Raw genomic sequence first — 21,769 nt, 5'->3', positions numbered from 1 at the left:
TTTCATACATTATTGACAAAGGTAAGTGTTGATATTAAATATTTTCTACTTTATTTAACAGCTAAATGAAATACGTAAATTGGAAAAGAGGATCGTTTTACTAAATTTTTTTGTGATTCCTTTACATTTTATATCATCGCGATATTTTGTTTTCAAATTTTTTTTTTATCATACTTAATTTCAGTGAAAGCTTATAATCTTCCAATTTCATCGATTTGGTCACTTTTTTCTATCTATAATTATTCATTCAAAGTATTTTCTTTTGATATTTATTTCATATATAGTATATCTTTTTTTTATATTGGTTGTCTTAAGCAAAGAGTCAAAGATCCCGTGTTGACATAAAATATTATTTTTACACTTATTAGCGGTATATTTCAATGTTCATCAACTGCACCTAGTTCTTAAATCCATACGTTTGTACCATTGGGTTTATATAAACTTTACCAGAGTTTGCACATCGCAGTCTAGGCAGATAATTTAGGGGTTAAGAAAATCGCTAATTTTTTTTATTGCTGCGAATAGCTAATATTTTCATCTTTTTGCTCTTTCCTTTATCAACTTTAAAATTGGTTTGGAATGTCAGTATATTAAAAGTATGCAGTTTCGCTGACAACGAGATAAAACAGCAATATGAAAGAAATGCATCTTTTGTCAACAGATCGCAAAAACATCATAGAATCAGTCATAAGATGTGTTAGAGAAATTGACATATATAATAAAATATAATTAAATGAAACGCATTGCCTTGATAAATATCAATTGCTTTCTTACTAACGATATTTGTATTTCGTGATAGTGTGCAACATAATTATATTATAAATGTAGAAAAACTCCATGCGTCTGAAGCCGTTCTGACTGTACCTTCATTTGTAACGTCTAAGGTCGAAACGTTAACATTTCAGTTAAGTTTGTTACGTTTTTTTTTTTTATATATAATCGAGAGTTTGATGTGGTTAGGTATTACGGACTTCCAATTTATAAAATTTATTTTTGAGTTCGGTAAATTTGTTTAAATTGTTTTACTGAATAAGATGAATGCATATTTGAACCTACTCATGCACGATGTTTTCCTTCTGTCGCTTAATTGTAATTTTCTTTCTTGCAGATACGCTTATCAACTGTCAAGGAAATCATAATGACACCTATTTTAACAGGAATTTTATTTGTGTTGATGTGTCGTGCAAGTTCTGGTAAGATTTAATATTAATCACGTTTTAAGTTACCAAAATGTACGAAAATGTATGTATTAAAAGCGAATAGTGTTTCGAGAAATTTATAATGATTAATCTTACTAAAAAGAACACCATCATGAACTTAACAAACAGACTGTTGTTCATTGTACTATGTTTATGACTGCCAAAAAGGTTAACTTTTCACTTATCAGCCACCAAGCATTATAAAAACCACTTTCGCACAAAATTCACTTAGACCATCTTTGATTAAACCATACTTGTTTACTTTTGGTTTGGTCAACCCTATACCAATTTAACTTATGCCAGGTGCTTGCTTGCATCGGTTGCATAATCACATATGATACATCTGAATATCACAGTTGTTCTTCATTCGTTTGATTTGTTTTATCATTTGATGAGGGACTTTCCGTCTTGAAATTTCCTCGAAATTCAGTATTTTTGTGATTTTTCGTTTTGTCCATGTTTCTTATTATAAACTTTACAATAGGTATTCGATTTTCAAGGGAATACAAGTATTTTGTTAAACTTTTGAATGACAAATTTACGTACATTGCATATTTAAACGAAGACCATATTCAAAAACTGAAATTTGAATGTCAGTATTACCAATCTATATAACGCATGAAGGATTGACCAATATAATGATTACATAATTTTGTCGGTTTTAAGATGTGACGTTACATCTTTTTTTTAAATAACTAAAACGACACTAAAATAGTAGTTTTGATATCTCATAAACTATAAAAAAAAAGGGTTTTAACTCCTTAATTTACAGATCTTAATTTGTTATCTCCATTTCGAATGCAAAATTAAAGTTTGAACACAAAATTCTTGCATATATTGTCACTGAAATGAAAGCCGTTTTTTTTTTCGTTTGAAGTTTAGTATACATCAACGCTGCGCATTTTAAAGTAAATATAAGTGTATAAAAATTACAGCTGTAATGTATACCTGATTTCATAACGGTATAAAACGTCTTTCATTTCAGTGATAATTCCTGGCTTTAATGTTGTGTTTCAAGTATTACTGTGCATTTATATATATATATATATATATATATATATATATATATATATATATATATATATATATATATATATATAACAGATTAATATCTATTATTAAGTCTTGTATCATTCGACATCAATTGGAATCGTTTGGCAGAAGCGGGTGATTTGAATTGAATCCAATACAACATATGCATTTGTACGAACAGAACACATACAGTAAAAATACAAGTATTAGGATTTTTTACAGTGAACATTAAAATTACAATACACAGATGACCGCAGGGTAAAGTATGATACAGATTCAGTAGGACCTTTTTATTCTGAGAACTATATAGACATTTATGTATGTGTATGTGTATATTATACATTTTTTTTTTATTTATTTTAAATCTTATTACAGCTGCATTTACAGCGACATTACCTTGTGGTTGCACAACAGTGGATGAAGGAAGTATAGTCCCGTACAACGTAATCGTTGATAATGCAGCACCAAGAGCTGAATATGATGACGCCGGTACTTTTACAGTTCAAACAGCTGGTGTTTACTCATTGTCTGTGTCCATGATGTCATGCCTCCCTCAACCCTCTCACCTTACTCTAAGGAGGAATGGGTTGATTTTGGTGTGGCTATTTGCTAACAAGAATTATGATATGGCATCCCAAACCATCAACGTTAATCTGGCAGTCGATGACCTAATTACTGTACAAATGAACAGTGGGTCGGGACTGTATAGTGTTTATAACACTTTCAGCGCAGTTCAAATACCCTAGATATATAATTTGAGCCACAACATATAAGCAGTCAATGCTTTTGAATAAAGTTTACCATTTTGATATTGTCATACTTTTTTATCAAGTAGTAAGATAACAAACGCATTCAAAGTGTTGCTTAGACTTGTGCATACCTTATACATGAAACAAAAGGTTTATTCGATGTATGCATTATTAGACATGTTACGAAAATGAATATTCTCGACGCTAAGGTTGATAAATTATACTTCAAATTGGGGGACTGTGTCAAAACATTGATTATCGAGGAAACAGGTAAAAATCGGTTTGAGTGATGTTAACCAGGTATCTTACGCGTGACTTGTTCACTAAAAATAATACAAATTTTTAATACTCATTTTCTGATATAATTGTTTGTGATTATGGGATGGGAAAGGTGAACGTGTTTTGTTTTTGTTTTGTTTTTGTTTGTTTGGGTTTTTTTTGGGGGGGAGGGGGGCAGACGATGTTGTTTTAGTATGCACTTCTGAATAAAATCAAATAATAAGACCAGATTGACTTTTACTTTTTTAAATACAATATCAATCTGTTAATCCACTACTGACTCTCGTCCTGAAAATGCATAAATATTTGTCACTGGACGAAAATCAATCAACATTCAATCAATCTCTGTGCAACCCGCACAACGCACTACAGTCTGGTTGATTTGTTTGGTATCTTTCCATCGGCTTCCACTGACTTGAACGTCTTATAGCGTGTTCCACGAACGAACATTTAATTAAATGATTTATGTATTTAATTTAATTGATTTTTTCAATTAATGGTTGAACATCTAATTAAATGCCCGTCACTGTTGAGTTCGTTTTTTTTTTAAAGCAAGTTAATTAGTTTCAAAGAATTGGCAAGGGATTTTTTTCTCGAATTAATATCCTGTCTGCTTTACCCTCTCATCCTGTCAGTGATCCAAAATATGAAAACTTAGAAATATTAGGGAGAAACCATTTAACTTCAAAGGGAGGATCGTACTGAATATGCATGAAATATTTGCCTCTTAACGTTGATCAACCTACAATTAACTAATTTATCAAGGGGGGAGGGAGTTATTTTAAATTTTTGAGTCAGAAACTCTCCTTTTTTTCGACGCTTTTAATCAAATCATATTTTTCAAAATTTAAAACTGTAAGGTATATTTTGTCTCTCTTCAAATTTGGAATCATAATTTTGTATATCTAAAACATACCCCCACTATAATTTTGAAGTTTAACGGTAGTTCCGTTATTGGGTATATCAGTTAATTAACATTATTAAATATTTGTTCCATAACCAGTATTTATAATGAGATTATCTAAGATAAAGTTTTCAAATGGACGTTTATCATATAAACGGAAATAAATATACGCGGACATCATTACCATGCAGTGTAAGCACAAGATGTATATAAATGATACACAGGTAATTCAAAATCAAGTGTTTTGAAACGATACCCGCATTCAAAGTCATATTTGTCAACCCCAGCGTCGAATATATACCATTTCGTAACATGCCTATTAGTATAATGTAATGCATTGTGTTATGACTTCAAAATTGGGATCAATAAAAATACCTCGGACGGATTGAATTAAGATATGGGGTATACGTTAATGATACAAACGAACGACCTATACAACCTACAGATTTTAAACATTTTACAAATCGATTAATTAATTGAAAGTTGCATATCAACAAGGTGGAAATGCAACATTAAGATTCATTACGATAACAAGATAATGTGATAAAAAACTTGATTAGTATTAACACATAAAATCGAAAGAATATTGAATTTCGAGGAAGATTTTAAACGGAAAGTCTCCAGTCAAAAGGCAAAATCAACAGCTTAGACACATTAAACGAATGGACCATACATTGTATATGTTTCGTGTTGGATGCAGTCCTAACCTGTACAAAAGTTAACTTAAAGCAGACATGTTGACTGCTTTCCAAATTAACTTTAGAAATTTAAAGCAGACAATCAAGTTAATTTCGTCGTTAATAGACCACACCTAAGGTCTGCATTTTTAGAACAGCTGCAGTCCTGTTCATAAGTCTGCTCCAGACCAGACCTGTAGACAAGTCTGCTTATGACAGATAACGGTGTTTAAGAGTTTTCTTTTAAACTGAGCTTTTATTCTGTAAACAATAATCGCATTGTTATTTTCCCCCAGTACAGCAAATTTCTGTACTCGTTAAACCATTTATAGATAGATATTATACACATTAAAACAAATAAAATTGAGAATGTAAATTTGGAATGTGTCAAAGAGACAACAACCCGACCATAGAACAGACAACAGCAGAAGGTCACCAACAGGTCTTCAATGTAGCGAGAAATTCCCGCACCCGGATAAGTCCTTCAGCTGGCACTTAAACAAATATATATACTAGTTCAGTGATAAAGAACGCCATACTAGACTCCAAATTGTACACAAGAAACAAAATTAAAAATAATACAATACTAACAAAGGGCAGAGGCTCATGACTTGGGACTGGCGCAAAAATGAAGCGGTGTTAAACATGTTTATGAGATCTCAACCCTCCCCCTATACCTCTAGCCAATGTAAAAAAAGTAAACGCATAACGATACGCACATTACAATTCAGTTCAAGGGAAGTCCGAGTCTTATGTCAGAAGATGTAACTAAAGAAAATAAACAAAATGACAATAATACATAAATAACAACAGACTACTATCAGTTAACTGACATGCCAGCTCCAGACTTCAATTAAACTGAATGAAAGTTTATGTCTTTATCATATGAATATCAGGCACCATCTAACCCGTTAGGGGTTTAGTATCATACCATCATAACATATATGAGAAGAACATAACCCGTGTCATGCCAAAAACTGGTTTTGAAATAAACATGTTTAGTTCAGATGCAAAGACCCTATAAGTGGATCAATATTAACGCCAAAATATGCAATCTTTAATGACCTGACAACAGTTTCGTAATTAAGTCCTTTCTTAATCAGTCTGTTTAAAGGTGTTGTTAGCTGCTGAGGTGAATACTGACATTTTTGTGGTTTATAAAGAATATTTCCCCAAAAAATTATGAAATACCTGAACGTATAAGAAGTCTGCATGTAGAGCAATATTTACGAATGATGTCCTTATACCGATGATAAAATTTAGACTACAAAATGTAGTTTGAGATATCGAAAACCCTTGTGTAATAATTTTCAGTAACACATAAATTTCTCTCGTTAAAAACTTAAACATTGTCACATACACGAGCGAATCGTTCAAGTTGAGATATATAACCACCGTTAGATGGTTACAAGGGAACGTCCGAGTCACATCTAAAATTGAATAATCTACCGAAACTTGTAAAGTGTCCGTATACATAAGGTGTTGAATTATTATGAACAATCTCGTCAATTTCATCCGATTTGTCTTTACCGATTATAAATGATATACTAATATAGTATGGGACGTCCGAAAAATATTCCCGTTGTTCACATGAATAAAACAGTTGCCTATTGAAGTTAAGCTACAAACAAAATCAATTAACCGACATAATATACTTACAATATACTTTTCCCAGAGGTGGAATTCGTATACTTTTATTTTAAAATTCAAACGATATCAGACATGTCAGTGTTGAGTGATGCGGTCAAATAGTTTTGTTTTACACCCCATTATGAACTACTAACTTTAGTGACGGTTCAATATAATGAATACAGGGATTAAATGCTGACAATCTTAATTGATGCTGAAACTATTTTGCATTTATTGTAACGTATCAATATACGCATGTATATAGAACAACAGTAGGACAAGCTGACACTCTAAATTTATTCGGACAAAATTTGTAAGTTATTGTGTTCCAATATTGCTGACTTTTGTATTATACATTCAACCCTGACATAAAAATATTGCTGATTTTATATACGGCTGAATAAATCTTTTTTAAAAAGTACACAAATATGGTAATTTTTTAGTTAATGCATGTAAATAATTTTGTTATAGGAGTCAGCCTGAGGTGTCACAATTTTGTTGCGAGACAATATTCTGAACAAAAAGAGGACATTCTGACAATCTAAATTGATTCGAAAAAAAATAATGTATTCATGTTATGTTCCAATATTGGGGTCATTTATATTATACATTACACCCGGATATGAAAATATATCTCAATAAAAATGCGGTTATATAGATTTACATAATAAAGTGCAAAAATAGTAAGTTTTGGTTGATGAAGCCAAAAAAAATTGTTGTTAGAGTCTGCCTGATGTACCAAAAACTACTGAAATGTTGTTAGGTATCAATATATTTAATAAAAAGAGGACAGGCTTGCATTCAAAATGTGTGCGAACAAAATTGTGTAGTTATTGTGCTTAACTATTGTTGTCATTTGAATTAAACATTTTTATTCGGACATAAGATATTGCTGATTTACTGAATGTACTGGAGTTTTCCATTCTTCGGGAGCTGCGAGGATACAGTGAAATCCGTGTACATTCCCTTTCGGTATTAAAGGAGATATTATTTAAAATATTCCCCACCAAAAAACAAACGGAGTTCAAGGACACTAAGAAGTCTGGTTATTATGGCGGAGGAAGCCGAAGTACTCGGCGAGGACCACAGGGACACTTGGCGGGATCAGACAAACTGAGATATATAGTCTTGAATGTTTGTTTTTTTTTAATTTTAGTTCAAATATATGTTTCTAAGTTTAATGTGAAGTTCATTTTCACTGAACTAGTACCCATTTTGTTTATTGGAAAGCTTGGGGCCAACTCTAGAAGCGGGATTTTCTCGCTGTGTTGAAGACCAATTGGTGGCATTCAGCTGCTATCTGCTCTTTGGTTGGGTTGTTTTTCTTTGACATATCCTTCATAGGAAAAAAGAAAATAAGTATATGACAGGAACTATGTCTATCAGTGTCCAACGAATATATAAACATCATATTACAGTAAATTCCATTATTAAAAAAATAATAAGATAGCAAAATTGATAAAGTAAAACGAGTTAAAGGTTATATTGAAATATATATTGAAAATGTTCATTGATAACAGTAAAAGCATTATTCTGTCTTGCTACTCATGAATCCGCTGAGTATGATCAGAATTTATCTATAAACAATCTTCAACTTTTTTTGAGATTGGCAAACATTCTTAAATAGTACAAACATTTCACTTGATATTAAATAGTGTGTCTTTCTATGTCGTGATGTTACACTATTGTTTTATGTAAGGGTGAACATTTGTTCCTATTAAAACGTTTAAACCCACTGCATTTATTTGCCCCTGTTCTGAGTAATAAACCTGACGTTAAGTGGTTATCGTTTGTTACTGTGGTTCATAAATATTTCTCGTATCTCGTTTCTTTTCATATAGATTAGACCGTTGGTTCTTCTGTTTACATGTTTTTATACGTCTAGTCATTTTTTTTTTGGGGGGGGGGTCCTTTATAGCTTGGTGTTCGGTGTGAGTCAAGTCTCCGTGTTAAAACCCGTAATTTGACTTTTCATGATTTACTTTACAAACTCTGACTTGAATGAAGAGTTAAAAAACTCATTGGCACCCATACCGCATCTTCTTAAATATATAAATATGGGTAATAACACAAACATAAGTTGAACGTTTATGATTTTATCAATACGCATACCACTCAAGACGTTGGTTGTGTCCAATTTGCAATACTGAATTTACTGTTCTCTGATAAGCCCATAAAAGACCGATGGTCATTAATGTTCGTATACCAATACATGTAAAGAGGTATATGATCATAAGGGGATGAATAAAAAAATAAAACATATTTGACATGGCTGTAGTCAACTTTGTGAGCGGGAGGTGAAACCTAACTTCAAATTCTTGCCTACAACTTTATGACATATCTATTGTACTTTCTTTAATTTGATTTATATTCTTCCGTCTTGTTCGCCTATCATTCCTCGACACAGGCCAGTAGGAACATAGTTATTGTCTGAAATTAGTATTAATAGTTACGATGTCTTAAGGAGTTTCTCAGTTTCAAAATAACTAGCTTTCCATAACACTAGTATATATTGATAGGGTATTAACATAGAAACCAAAAACGCTAAAACAAATATAGGTCAATATGCTTGTTTTCGAGATATAAGCCATTTAAAGTTTAAGTTCTCAAAAACTATTAGAAAATAACAAGGATTTTATAAGATTTTTACAGATGGCTAACAATTATATAAAAAGTCATGTAAAAGATTTATAACAAGAATGTGTCCATAGTACACGGATGCCCCACTCGCACTATCATTTTCTATGTTCAGTGGACCGTGAAAATTGGGGTCAAAACTTTAATTTGGAATTAAAATTAGAAAAATCATATCGTAGGGAACATGTGTACTAAGTTTCAAGTTGATTTGATTTAACTTCATCAAAAACTACCTTGACTAAAAACTTTAATCTGAACTTCGCACTATCATTTTCTATGTTCAGTGGATCATGAAATTGGGGTCAACACTATAATTTGGCATTAAAATTAGAAAGATCATATCATGGGGAACATGTGTACTAAGTTTCAAGTTGATTGAACTTCAACTTCTTCAAAAACTACCTTGACCAAAAACTTTAACCTGAAGCGAACGGACGCACAGAGGGACGAACGAACGAACGGAGGCACAGACCAGAAAACATAATGCCCCTCTACTATCGTAGGTAGGGCATAAAAAGAAAAATGGGGGTCAATAAGCAAACTTTTAAAAGGCATTCAAATGAATAAAACCATAGGATTCCGAAAATCTGACAAAAATCCCAAAACATGACAAGCGAACATCCTTAAGATGTGGTATGAGTGCAAATAAGTTAACTCTCCATCCAAGTCACAATTTGTAAAGGTAAACCATTGAAGGTCAAATTACGTTTTTAACAGCCTTAGCTCACACCGACAGCAAGCTATAAAGGCCAAACAAAATTACTAGACGTGTAAAATCATTCAAACAGAAGAACCAACGGTCTAATTTATTTATAAAAAAAAAAACAGATACGAGAAACATTTATGAACCACATCAACAAAAGACAACTAACGTCAGGTTTCTAACTCAGGCCAGGTGCTAATAAATGCAACAGGTTTAAATGTTTTAAAAGAACTAATCTTCAACCTTTTATACACAATAGTGTAACATCACAACAAAGAAAGACACGCTAAAACATATCAATTGAAATGGTTGTACCTTTTAAGAATCTTTTCCATTTTTTTTTCAATAACCATTTACTTGTTTTACTTTAGTATGTCTCTCTTGATCAATTTTGCTATCTTGTTATTAATTTGTAATAAAAGAAATGTATTGTTATATAATGTTTATAATTATATTTAAACCAATTGACATACTTCCTGGCATATGCTTATTTTCAATTTCATATAAAGGCTATGTCAGATTAAGGGGGTTGGCTCGAGTATTTTGTCTTAATTATAAAAATGAGAATGGAATTGGGGAACATTTCAAGGAAACAACAACCCGACAAGAGAAGTGAACAGCCGAATGCCACCAATGGGTTTTTAACACAGCGAGTAAATTCCGGACCCAAATGCGGCACCCAGTTCGCCAATATATAAAAAATGTGTACTAGTTCAGTGAAAATTGACGTCATACTAACTCAAAAACATACTAACAAAGGCCAATAGCATACACATAGTTTTTAAAGGGTAGGGGTCCACATATCTGTCAAAACTAAACGTAAATTCAAATAAAACATACAAGAATAACAAAGGCTAGAGACATACACATACACTTGTTAAAAGGTAGGGTCAACATATTTGCCAAAACTTGTTGAAATTATCGGTGGTTTTTCATGTTTATGGTATATTGAATATGACCAACTGTATGATGTATAAATTATACACTCATAAAAACGGTCAACCAGAGTTATAGACACACATAAGAGGGTGTGCTATGCATATGTTCTCGATTGGAAGACCCTTGACACTTCAAAAGTGTAGTTTAAACATTTTTTTTAGAAATCATAAATGTCAAGATTATATCATTCTAGTGTGAAAGTAATCAAATAGTTAAAATCTAGCATACCATACCACATCTTCTTTTTTATAGGTACATGTAAACAAAGTCTGGTCGGATCAGTTTTTGTTCAAACTGTGACAACAAAAACTTTTGAATTCCTCAAAAAAATGCCAAAATAATTATCAATTGTACGGAGGAGTATTAGTGCCACACAACTTTATGTTTTTTTTTATTTCTTCCAATGCGATATAACGCAAACATTTGCTCTGATCTGGTATGACGGACACAATTTCGAGATAACGCAATTTTTTTTTTTATATCTCATTTCTTATACAAGATCCAAAGGAAGCAGCAGTTATGAATGGAGAATGCTGCATGTATTAAAATGTATACCCCTTTGTAATCATTGCGAAGTAAAATGCTTCTCATGAATATTTTTAACATATCATTGGCGAATACTAAGTAGGATAATAGATATAAGAAAATGGGGTTTGAATGTCAATGAGACAACTCTCCATCCAAGTTTCTGAAAGTAAACCATTATAGGTCAAAGTACGGTTTTCCACACGAAGCCTTGGCTCACACTTCACACCAAGCTATAAAAGGCCTAAAAATCTATACAAAAAGTCATGGTAATACATGTATATATTACAAAGAAAATGGAGTCAATTAAAGTTATATCGAAGAATATAAAAATCAATACAGCTAATACAGCTATAGCAAAATATAGATATACTTCTAAAGAAAGCTCTCGTACATGTCGTATGAGGATTGTGTAAGGTGGTTAGATCCAAACAAGCTACCGTTTTCCAATAAAAGTAAGATGTTTTGTTATTATGTCACCCGATCGACAATGTCGGGTGACATATTGCTTTTCCTCTGTTTCTTTTTCTGTATTATTATTATTATACTTCCACCTAATTTTGTCCGCCCGCTTTCTCAGAGCCAAAAGTACCAATCCAAATGATGGTGCACTATAACAAGGAACCCTGACTCCCCAGAGTCTGTGCAACTTTGGAACTAAAAAAATGGCTGCCATCACCATGGAAACGGAAAAATGGTGAAAAAATATAATTTTGGAGTTCCTTGAATTATTTGAGAATGCTTAAGCTTAAAATCTTTAGATTTTAATACAATCTAGGTGCCCACTATATACTGGTTTTGGATGATTTTGGCACATTTTGGAACTGCTATGTTGCCATGGAAACTACACCAAAAATTTCAAAAATATGGAAATGCTCCAATTTTTTTGAAACTTTAGCATAACGATGAGCAACTTTGGTAGATGTGGAATTTGGCGTTGGAATTTCCAAAATGTCTGCCGTTTCCATGGAAACAATGCAAAAAGGTCAAAATGCTCCAAAAACTTCCGGGTTTGGTGAATAACTTTGGTATGCTTGAACTTAAAATCATCAAATTTTTATGTAATATAGTTGTCCACTATATTCAGGTTTTGAATGATTTTGATAATCATTGGAACTACTATGTTACCATGGATACAGGAGCAAAAATTTCAGAATGCTTCAAAATTGATGAAACTTGATATGATTGTTAACTGTCAAGTCTAGATATGACTTTTGAAGTTGGAATTTCCAAAATGGCCACGGTTGCCATGGAAACTGCAAAAATATCAAAAATTCTCAAAATGGTTTTAACTTAATGAAATTTGATATTATTGGTAACTGACAAGTTAAGATGAGACTTTTGACTTTGAAATTTTCAAAATGGCTGCCGTTGCCATGGATGTGAAATACTTTAAAATGCTCTGAATATACTGAAAATTTACAAAAAGATGAATAGCCATGCATATTTGTGCATTTACTGTTAAACAAGTTTGAAATGGCTGCCGCTTAGTGGCAATAGGGGGAAGGGTGACATCCGCTATTGCTTGCAATGGCAATTCTAGTTAAAATTATGTTCTCTCTATTAAAATTGCTTCCCAAGCATCTTAAAGTAAAAAAAATTAGTGCGTCAAAATTTTGAAAAAAATGCTTCTTTAATAAATAATTAATAATTGATTTAAAACAGAAAACTTATTTAGCTTATTTGTCTTGAAAATTTCACAATTGTATGACATTAGTTTTGCTCTTTCAATCAAAATATGTCCAAACCCTGTTTACTTATTTGTTAAATTATGTTTGTTTCTGATACACAAATTAATTATTGATATATGTATAATTGCACTTCAAGTATTCCCTTATTCCTATGCATATTTATTATAATGATTTGTCCTAGTATGTATGGTTCATTTCCAGTAAATCACAACCGAATTTAGTGACAGATAGTCATATATATACAAATATTAATGAATAATTGAAATCAAGATGTTTGCGTTATAACCCAAATGTTTGCGTTTTTTTGCAAATGTTTGCGTTGAAACGCAAAATGTTTGCGTTAGTTCGCAAAGGTTTTCGTTATAACATCAACATAGAAAGAAATATAAAAAAACTGTGTGGCGCTAAATAAACGGCCTAAAGATACCAGAGGGACAGTTAACTCATAAATCGAAAATAAACTGACAACGCAAAGGATAAAAATGAAAAAAGACAAACAAACAAAACAGTAAACATGACAAAACATAGAAAACTAAAAAAAAAACAAGAACCCCACCTAAAAGAAGGGTTGATTTCAGGTGCTCTGGAAGGATTAGCAGATCCTGCTCCACATGTGGCACCCGTCGTGTTGCTTATGTGATAACAAATAATACGTAGGTAGGTTAATGCTGTTCTGGAGTAAATCGGCTATTTATTCATATACAAATCAATGAAATTTGAAATTATTTAGAATTTTAGTCCAGAAACTTTCTTACCAAGAACTTATTTTTATCATCCCTAATATCATCCAAAGTTTTAATCTCTAGTGTCTGGTGCCCTTTTATAATAAAAAATAACAGAAGTGACATGCAATCCAACCGTGGCCACACCAAAAGTCAACTATCTTGTCAATTTTTAAAATGTTGTATTCATTTTAAAAACAAGAAACAGCAATCCTGGTATTCATGAGCTTTCTAAGAATAAATATGCCAAGTTTTAAAGAGATCAATAAATGTTAACGGGGTTTGCCAATGCGATCTTTATAGATAAATGATATTCAAATCCTTTCGCGGCGACATTTAAACACTGAATTGATTCAGATCGATTATTCCCCTTTTTGGTGTAAAAATGCAGGGAAAGAAATAATCGACAGTTTTACAGATTTTGACTAGAAATAGACACATTAAAGATTTAAAATAATGTTATGTTTTTTTTTATTTTTACTCTTGAGGTGTTCATGCATCTTTAAAGTATCACCTTGCATACGAAGAGAAAAAAGGGGGGATACACTAACGTTATACTTTGTAAGAGCTTTCGTAACCCAATGTTAATTTCTAACTGCACATGTGTGTCATATGTGTCGATTGCAAATAAAATGATCTTGCTTACTTTCTTAAATTTGATTAGCATTGGGTCTTAACGACTTTTAGATTACCAAGGTTTGGCATAGTAAAATAACGTGATGACGAACGGCAAAACAGTATTTCTAAAACAAAATGATTCTCCTGATAGGGAAAAATACTTTACCAAGCACCAGTGCATGGTTCCATCAAACTCATGTTTCATGAGAAATAGTAATCTGCTAAGCCCTGTTAAAGTTTTGTAAATGTTTTTATTTAAAAACATTTTTAATTAGTTAACTGAATTATTAGGATCAATAACTGTCACATATCATGTGTGAATCGGTCTTTTTTAAAACTATATCAGCTGCATGTAAGAAAGAATTTCTAGAGCTATGTTCATTTGTTGAACATGCATCATTCATTCATTGCAGTCTTTTTCAGTATAAAACAGTAAATTGTTATTGAAAAAAAACATTAAAAAAAGAAATTTCCTTCAGATACAACTATTTGTTTATTCAATAAAGTTGTATGCATGTGACAGCATTGAGTTAATTATGAGTATTATCTGCCTATTAAATACATATATGTCTATTTCAAAAGATTCAATGTCAAAGAAACTTATGATAATTTTTTCATTCATTTCAAATAGTTTTCTCAAAATTAAAACAAAAAGCATTGCATATGTAACATTGAATTAAAACTACAATCCATACAATACTTTCTTGTGGGTTGCCATGATCCATAATAAATGTACACATATATCATCCTGCTGGTTTTCATATGATAATGTTGTACTAGATAATTCTTTATTCCTATACTTGTCTTTTTTTTATTTCACATGTAACATGCAAAGAATATTCCTATATTCATGTAAAATGTTGTGAATTACAAAGTAACAATATATATACCAGTAAGTACATGCAGGTACCACATATGATGTTCGAATTATAATTCTCACTCAGTTCACAGTTTTTTGTATGTATTCAAAATTATCTCAACTACTGCAAATGATGCATAAAGATATGAACATTTCCTTCTGTATGTTGATCCTTCAAGAAAGAAGTGCACAGTCATTTCCTCTGATGTAAAACTTTTATTTCTTTGTCTTCAATGTTCCAGAGTCAGTTTTAACAGTAATAAAATCCTTTCTTTTGTTGTCATACTGAAAATTGCTGCATTCCAAAGTTGTATGTGACATGGCATGGGGTTTTCATATTCAGCATTATTATAGTTTTGTTATATGTCCTCAAGCTTTTATCTTTAAAACATTGATTTCACTTTCTTTTCATGCATAGATCTAAAACTATCCCAATATATGGTTGCAAATTGTCTGACAATTTCCTTGTGTGTGTTGATCTTCATATAAACAAGTGGTCACTCTTTTTCTCTGATTAGTTTCTTTAAATTTCAGTCAGGCTATAGTTTAAACTTGTATAACAACATCTTCATACATGTACTGAAAAAAATATGTAAACAATTAGTGACATTTTAAAGTAATTGATATTCATGTTATGATATAAATAGAAAACTTCAGTCAAAATTGTCACATTAGTGTATTCCTTAAGGGAGTTCGCTTCTCAGTTTCAAAGTTATTAACTTTTCAAAACACTAGTTTATATAAATAGGGGATTAATAAAGGAATCCAAAGAGCAAAAAATATATATACATGTAGGTCACCGTGCTTGTTTTCGAGATATTAGCCATTGAAATTTTGGCGGGAAAATATTCTGTCTTGACTTTTGATAGCTTTATCATTGACAAGTTTAAGTTTTTTAAACTATTTAAAAGTAATTAAAATTTTATAAAACTTTTACAGATGGCTTATCATTATACATGTAAAAGATTTACAAAAAAAAGATGGGGGTCACCGGGCAAATTTTTTCAAGGCATTCAAATGGATAAAACCAGAGGATTCCGAAAATCTGACAAAAATCTAAAATATGACAAGCCAGCTTCCTTAAATATTATAAATAATTAAGGAATACACATTTATTGAATAAAAAGTTTAATTGATGAATTGTCTGTAAAAGTACAATAAAGTTTGTAAGTACAACTTATTTTAACTGATATTTACCCATCACATTGCTTTGCCAATTTGTTATTAATCATTATGACTAAAGCAATATTGGGTGGGTATGACTAAATACACCAGACAACTTATACACCTAGACTGAGGGTCTGGATGTTGTTTACAGAATACATACAATCATGTAATGATCATTATGGGCAAAAAGTGCAAAAATAAAAGGCTAAGAAATTAAAGTATCAGAAAAGACTGGTAATAAAAGACAATGCTGGTGTGTTAAAATACAAAGAATAGAGAATAATGAGCCAAATAGATAAAGATTATAGAAAATGGTATAAAAAAATAAAGAACTGAAGGACCCTAGCAGGAATCATTCATTATAATATAATCCATACTTACATTTATTTGTGTAGACCTCATATTTGATATTATAGAAACTACACTCTTTATGCATTGACTGTCAACTTATATGTGCCAGGTGTAAATCAATCTGCAAAAAAAAGTTACAATATTTATTGACAGGTTTCAATTAAACGCAATTGTATACACACCTGCAGATTGTAAATAAACACAATTAAGATTGATCTGTTGATGTAAATTGTTTTAAAACAAGTTTGTCAAAATTTGAACAGACCTACTCAAAGAAACAAATACTTCAGATACACATTATTATAGTGAATCAATATTCCAAATAAATTTTAAATATAATATAATGCCTTGAAACTAAACATAAGAAAACAGAACAAATTCATAAAGACACAACATTTAAATGTACACTAACAGGGATGATTTAAAATGAAAGTATAATGACTTAGCATCAGATTTAAAACCACAAATGAAAAGTTGTTTATCAATTATGACCATGATAATAAATAATATATCTCACATATCATAACATCTCATATTTGTGCCTGCCTATACAATTTTATTAAATACAGACAAGCCATAGCCAGTAGTTTGATGCACAGAATCATGCATGCATATATTTTGAGTAATTCATGCATATATTTTGAATAATTCTTTGTTTTATTTTTATAATATGTTATAAATTGGAAAAAGAAATGATTTAGAATGTGTAATCAGATTGATCTAAAGATTCATGTTCAAATATACCTAATAGATGTTTTAAAAAATGTTAAGGTGTTTGCCTCAAACATAAATTATAAAATGACATGCATCACGAGACAAATTGAGGGGGGAGGGGGGAATTAAGGCATAGGGGAAAGGTGGCGGGCATCAGGTGGGCATGGTGTTCGGACACTTTAACAAATTCTACTCCTTACTTTGCATGGTTGATCATGGGTTCTGACCATTAATGATTAAGAATGTTTGACCCGCAAGTGTGCATCCCTGGTCAGTCTGCAAAATGTCGACATAAAGTAATTTAGTCAATACTCAATGAAGATTGGATTGTTTATAAGCAAGTAGAATATTGACGTTTTTATTTGAGAGAAAAAACACTCAACATAAATCAATCTATATGTTGTACTTACATATTTCTCTTGTTTTGTTGTTTTCCTCTAATAGTTGATGTGTTTACCTCAGTTTTAGTTTGTAACCCAGTTTTGTTTTCTCTTTATGACTTTCGAACAGTGGTATACTACTCTTACCTTTATCTATAACTTCATTATTAAATCAAATTCTTTCCAATTCAATTGATTTCAACCCTTTCATCTAAATAATAGCACGAGTTATTCTAAAACTCCTCAGTTCCTTTGTTCAAAGGCTTGTCAGGTTTAATGGTATATTTTCATTTTCGGATTTTTCTATCTTTTTCTAATTGAAATTTCTTTATTTAATACTTAGTTAAATCAAACTTGTACATTTTTTGTAGATGCCCCTGTATCCTTCTAATAACCGAAATTAAACAACATAATTGCACGAGAGCTGTTTTAATTACATGTTCTGATAGATTTAAACTCACACATAACTAACTCTCAATACATGTGTAAGATTTGTCTCCCGTTCTCAAGACATATCCATTTACAGATATAGATTGGTCCAGTAATGAATTTCAGCAATTTATTCAACACTTCCCTTATTTATTTTTTTATTCTTTGACAATTAACTTTTTTCCATTCCGGACGTAAAAAAGTTATAATACTAATTTTAGAAAAAAATATTTCAGTATTTTTGAAAACAAATCAATTATTTTTATCGTTTTATGATTTAATGTTTGTATATATATTTTGTAATCGATATTCTATTAATCAAATCAAATTTACACTAAACTTGTCTTGACCTCTTCTGTGGTCAAAACTAAGGTCGCCGTAGGCATTTACTTCAGATGAAACTTTAGATTAACGAATCAAGGAGTCACCAATATCCTTGACACGAAGTACTCTGAGAAAATCAATTTGATATATATATATATACCGAAAATAATAAAAATGTCTTTGCAATCGCAAACCCCTTAATAATCATTCTGTAGACTGATGCAAAAAGAGGCAGACACAGTGGTTAAATTAATGTAAAAAGTAAATTGTTAATTATTATCTTATTAAACTATGTCTATTATTAAATCTACGACCTTGTGATGAAGCATGGCAACGAACTAAAGTTGTATAATTTGTAAATTAACATAATAAACAACTTTTCAGGATTATCATTTGATTTTGATATACTTAAGAAAAAACTCGATTTGAAACATATAATTTAGTTTTCTCTTTTCTCTTCTTTAAACATGTGTGATGAGCAAGGCATATTGAGGGATCATTCATCAGTAAATAAATAGACGGATAATCTTAAAAAAACACGTTTTCTAATATCTGTCTCCAATGTTTTAAAGATTTATAAAACAAGCGGGAAAACCAACGGTCTAGTCTATATAAAAAATATATATATATATATATATATATACATTTGATAACATTTGATGATTGAAAAGTTATGCACAAGAGATTTCGTGCTCATGTTTTACCTGCCTAGATATTGAAGTTGACACTAGACATCAGCTGTGTCAATCATATATTGATTATAAGTTGTATTGTTTAATCTATCTTTTAATCGCCAACAATAATCTTTGCAATTTTGAACTTATATGAAAACGTTAAAAATAAAACTTATGAGAAATATCAAATCTTAATCTATTCATTTCTTAGCAAGTACAAGTTGTGCCATGTAATGGCATTTACACACCTGGATTTATATTAAACGCGCTTGCGTGTTTTAACCATACTCACTTATTATTAATGGTGTACTCCTTATACACAAATACTTACAAAAAAATTATCGAAACTGTTACGAGAAGAACAACTAAAACAGATCCTCTTTAATTCGATTGGTTGACTATGACGATGCGTCGTTGTCTTAACGTAATAGCAACGTGTTTACGAGATCCTTAATACAGTGTTACTTGTGTAATCCGACACACTTGGGGACCGGAAAAAATGTGGGATTTAGCAGAGTGTCAGAATACTCATGTTTTTTTTCTTCATGGAAAAGAATATTTTGAGACTAGAAAATTGTGTCAGTTAAAGCAGGATGTTTTAAATACTCCGGTGTCGGATTAGGCAGGTTACACTGTAAAAAATGATCAACAATGATTAAATGTATTCCCAATTGTTACTTTTTTGATAGACTGTAAACAAATGGTTAATCCACGTTTTGCTTGTCGCTTGTATAGCTGGAAACACGCATCCTGTCAACGCCCTCAGTCTCGCTCTTTTTACATGTGTTATTGTTCATGTGATTCACTCGGTTGTTTTCGTTGCATTGATTTGTCGAATTTCCCACTTGATTTGGCCTCATATCTATTTAATTGGAGCGTCAGTGGTGAATTTGGTTTAGAGAAAATGAGCGTTCAATTATAAGCTTGTTATTTTGAATCTTCTTACTTGATTGATGCGGTATGGACATGGGTAAACTTTGTCTTCCTAATTAAATAAAAGAATGATTCAGGTTTATTTTGAACACATACTTAAGTTACTATTTTATTCGTTGATATAGTTCAGTGTTGGTGTCGTTCAGGTTAATGCCAAAAAAAAAAAAAAATTACCAAAAACGCTTGAAGAGTGTTAATTACTTTAAGAATACAATTTCGCTGTTCTAGGCTATATCTTCCATCTTTCATGAGCGATACATGTAATTTTCTGTTTATGTGGCAAATTTATCCTTTCCGAACCTATTGTATAAAAACAATTATCAACATCCGGTTTCCATAAATCTCAGAAGATGTTACTTTAATTTAACATACGAGTGATGACTATTGGTCTGGTCTTATGTCAAAACGCCTACTTTTGGTAGGTATTGTCAAAAAAGCGTAAAATAAAACCCCACCAAATGTGTCAGACTATTTGTTTGGTACACACCTTTTTTGCAATACATATTTAAAAGACGTAGTTTAATGAAGATCAAACATCTATCAAAATATCAAGATTTTTCGACAGTTTATTTTAAAGAATGTATGCTTTAAAGAAAATAATGATATTGGAAAACACATTCGACATGTTTTGAATAACTGTTTGTTCAGGTTAACTTATATCGTTACTTGAAACGATTTGCTATCAATGTAAGAAAATCAATGGCCTATATATGATGCCATATATCAAAAGTGATTGTTGTATGACGTCATTATGTCGCAAATCTTGATCAACAGTTGTAAAAAAAAGGTATACGTATAGTAGATTATGCAGTACTTAACTCTTTATGACGTTTGATCTGAATCAGGTTAATATTGGTACTAACAGTTTAACCTGCCTTATCCGACACCTGAGTATTCAAACATTCTGCCTTAACCTACACATTTTCATGAACCTAAAATATAACGACACCCTGTTTAATTCGATATTTTTTTGCTGGTTCCCAAGTGTGTCGGATAACACAGATTACATTGGCAATGATTTATCTTTCTTAAATTGTCTGTTTAAAAATTAGTAAATTATCAAAAAACTAAGCTTACATTAAATAGATGTCTATATTATATAGGTCATTTAGAGCGCTACGTTTGTTTTGTTTCTTATACATTCGTGGCTTATTTCAGTAAACATGCTATACAAATTTAACGTGCCTGATGACGGTAAATACAGAAAAGCTCTATGAAAGTACAAAATTCTTTTTTTTTAAATTTAGGTAGAATTTTTAAAATCGTATTAAACTTTGCTTTCCTATATATTGAAATATACCAATGACAAGGGAGGAAATGGAAGAAAATCAAATAATAAAACACATCAAACGAATGGACAAAACCTTCTTTTTCCGGACTTGGTACAGGCATTTTTAAATGTAAAAAATGGTGGATTAAACCTGGTTTATAGCGCTAAACCCCTCAGTTGTATGACAGAAGCATCAACTTTTATTATATTTACAACGATGCGTGAATATCTCATATAACCAACCTCCATATCCTCTTTCCAATGAGTTTTTCGTTATCACATGTTGATGCTTGAGACTCGATTGACGTTGAACATGATGAAAGCTGGGTGATTATTTTTGTACATATTCAAAGCCGTAACAAAC

The sequence above is a fragment of the Mytilus galloprovincialis genome, chromosome 14, assembly GCF_965363235.1.
Source record: "Mytilus galloprovincialis chromosome 14, xbMytGall1.hap1.1, whole genome shotgun sequence".
NCBI lineage: Eukaryota > Metazoa > Mollusca > Bivalvia > Mytilida > Mytilidae > Mytilus > Mytilus galloprovincialis.
The sequence above is the reverse complement of the archived record's forward strand: the minus strand, read 5'-3'. Positions refer to the sequence as shown.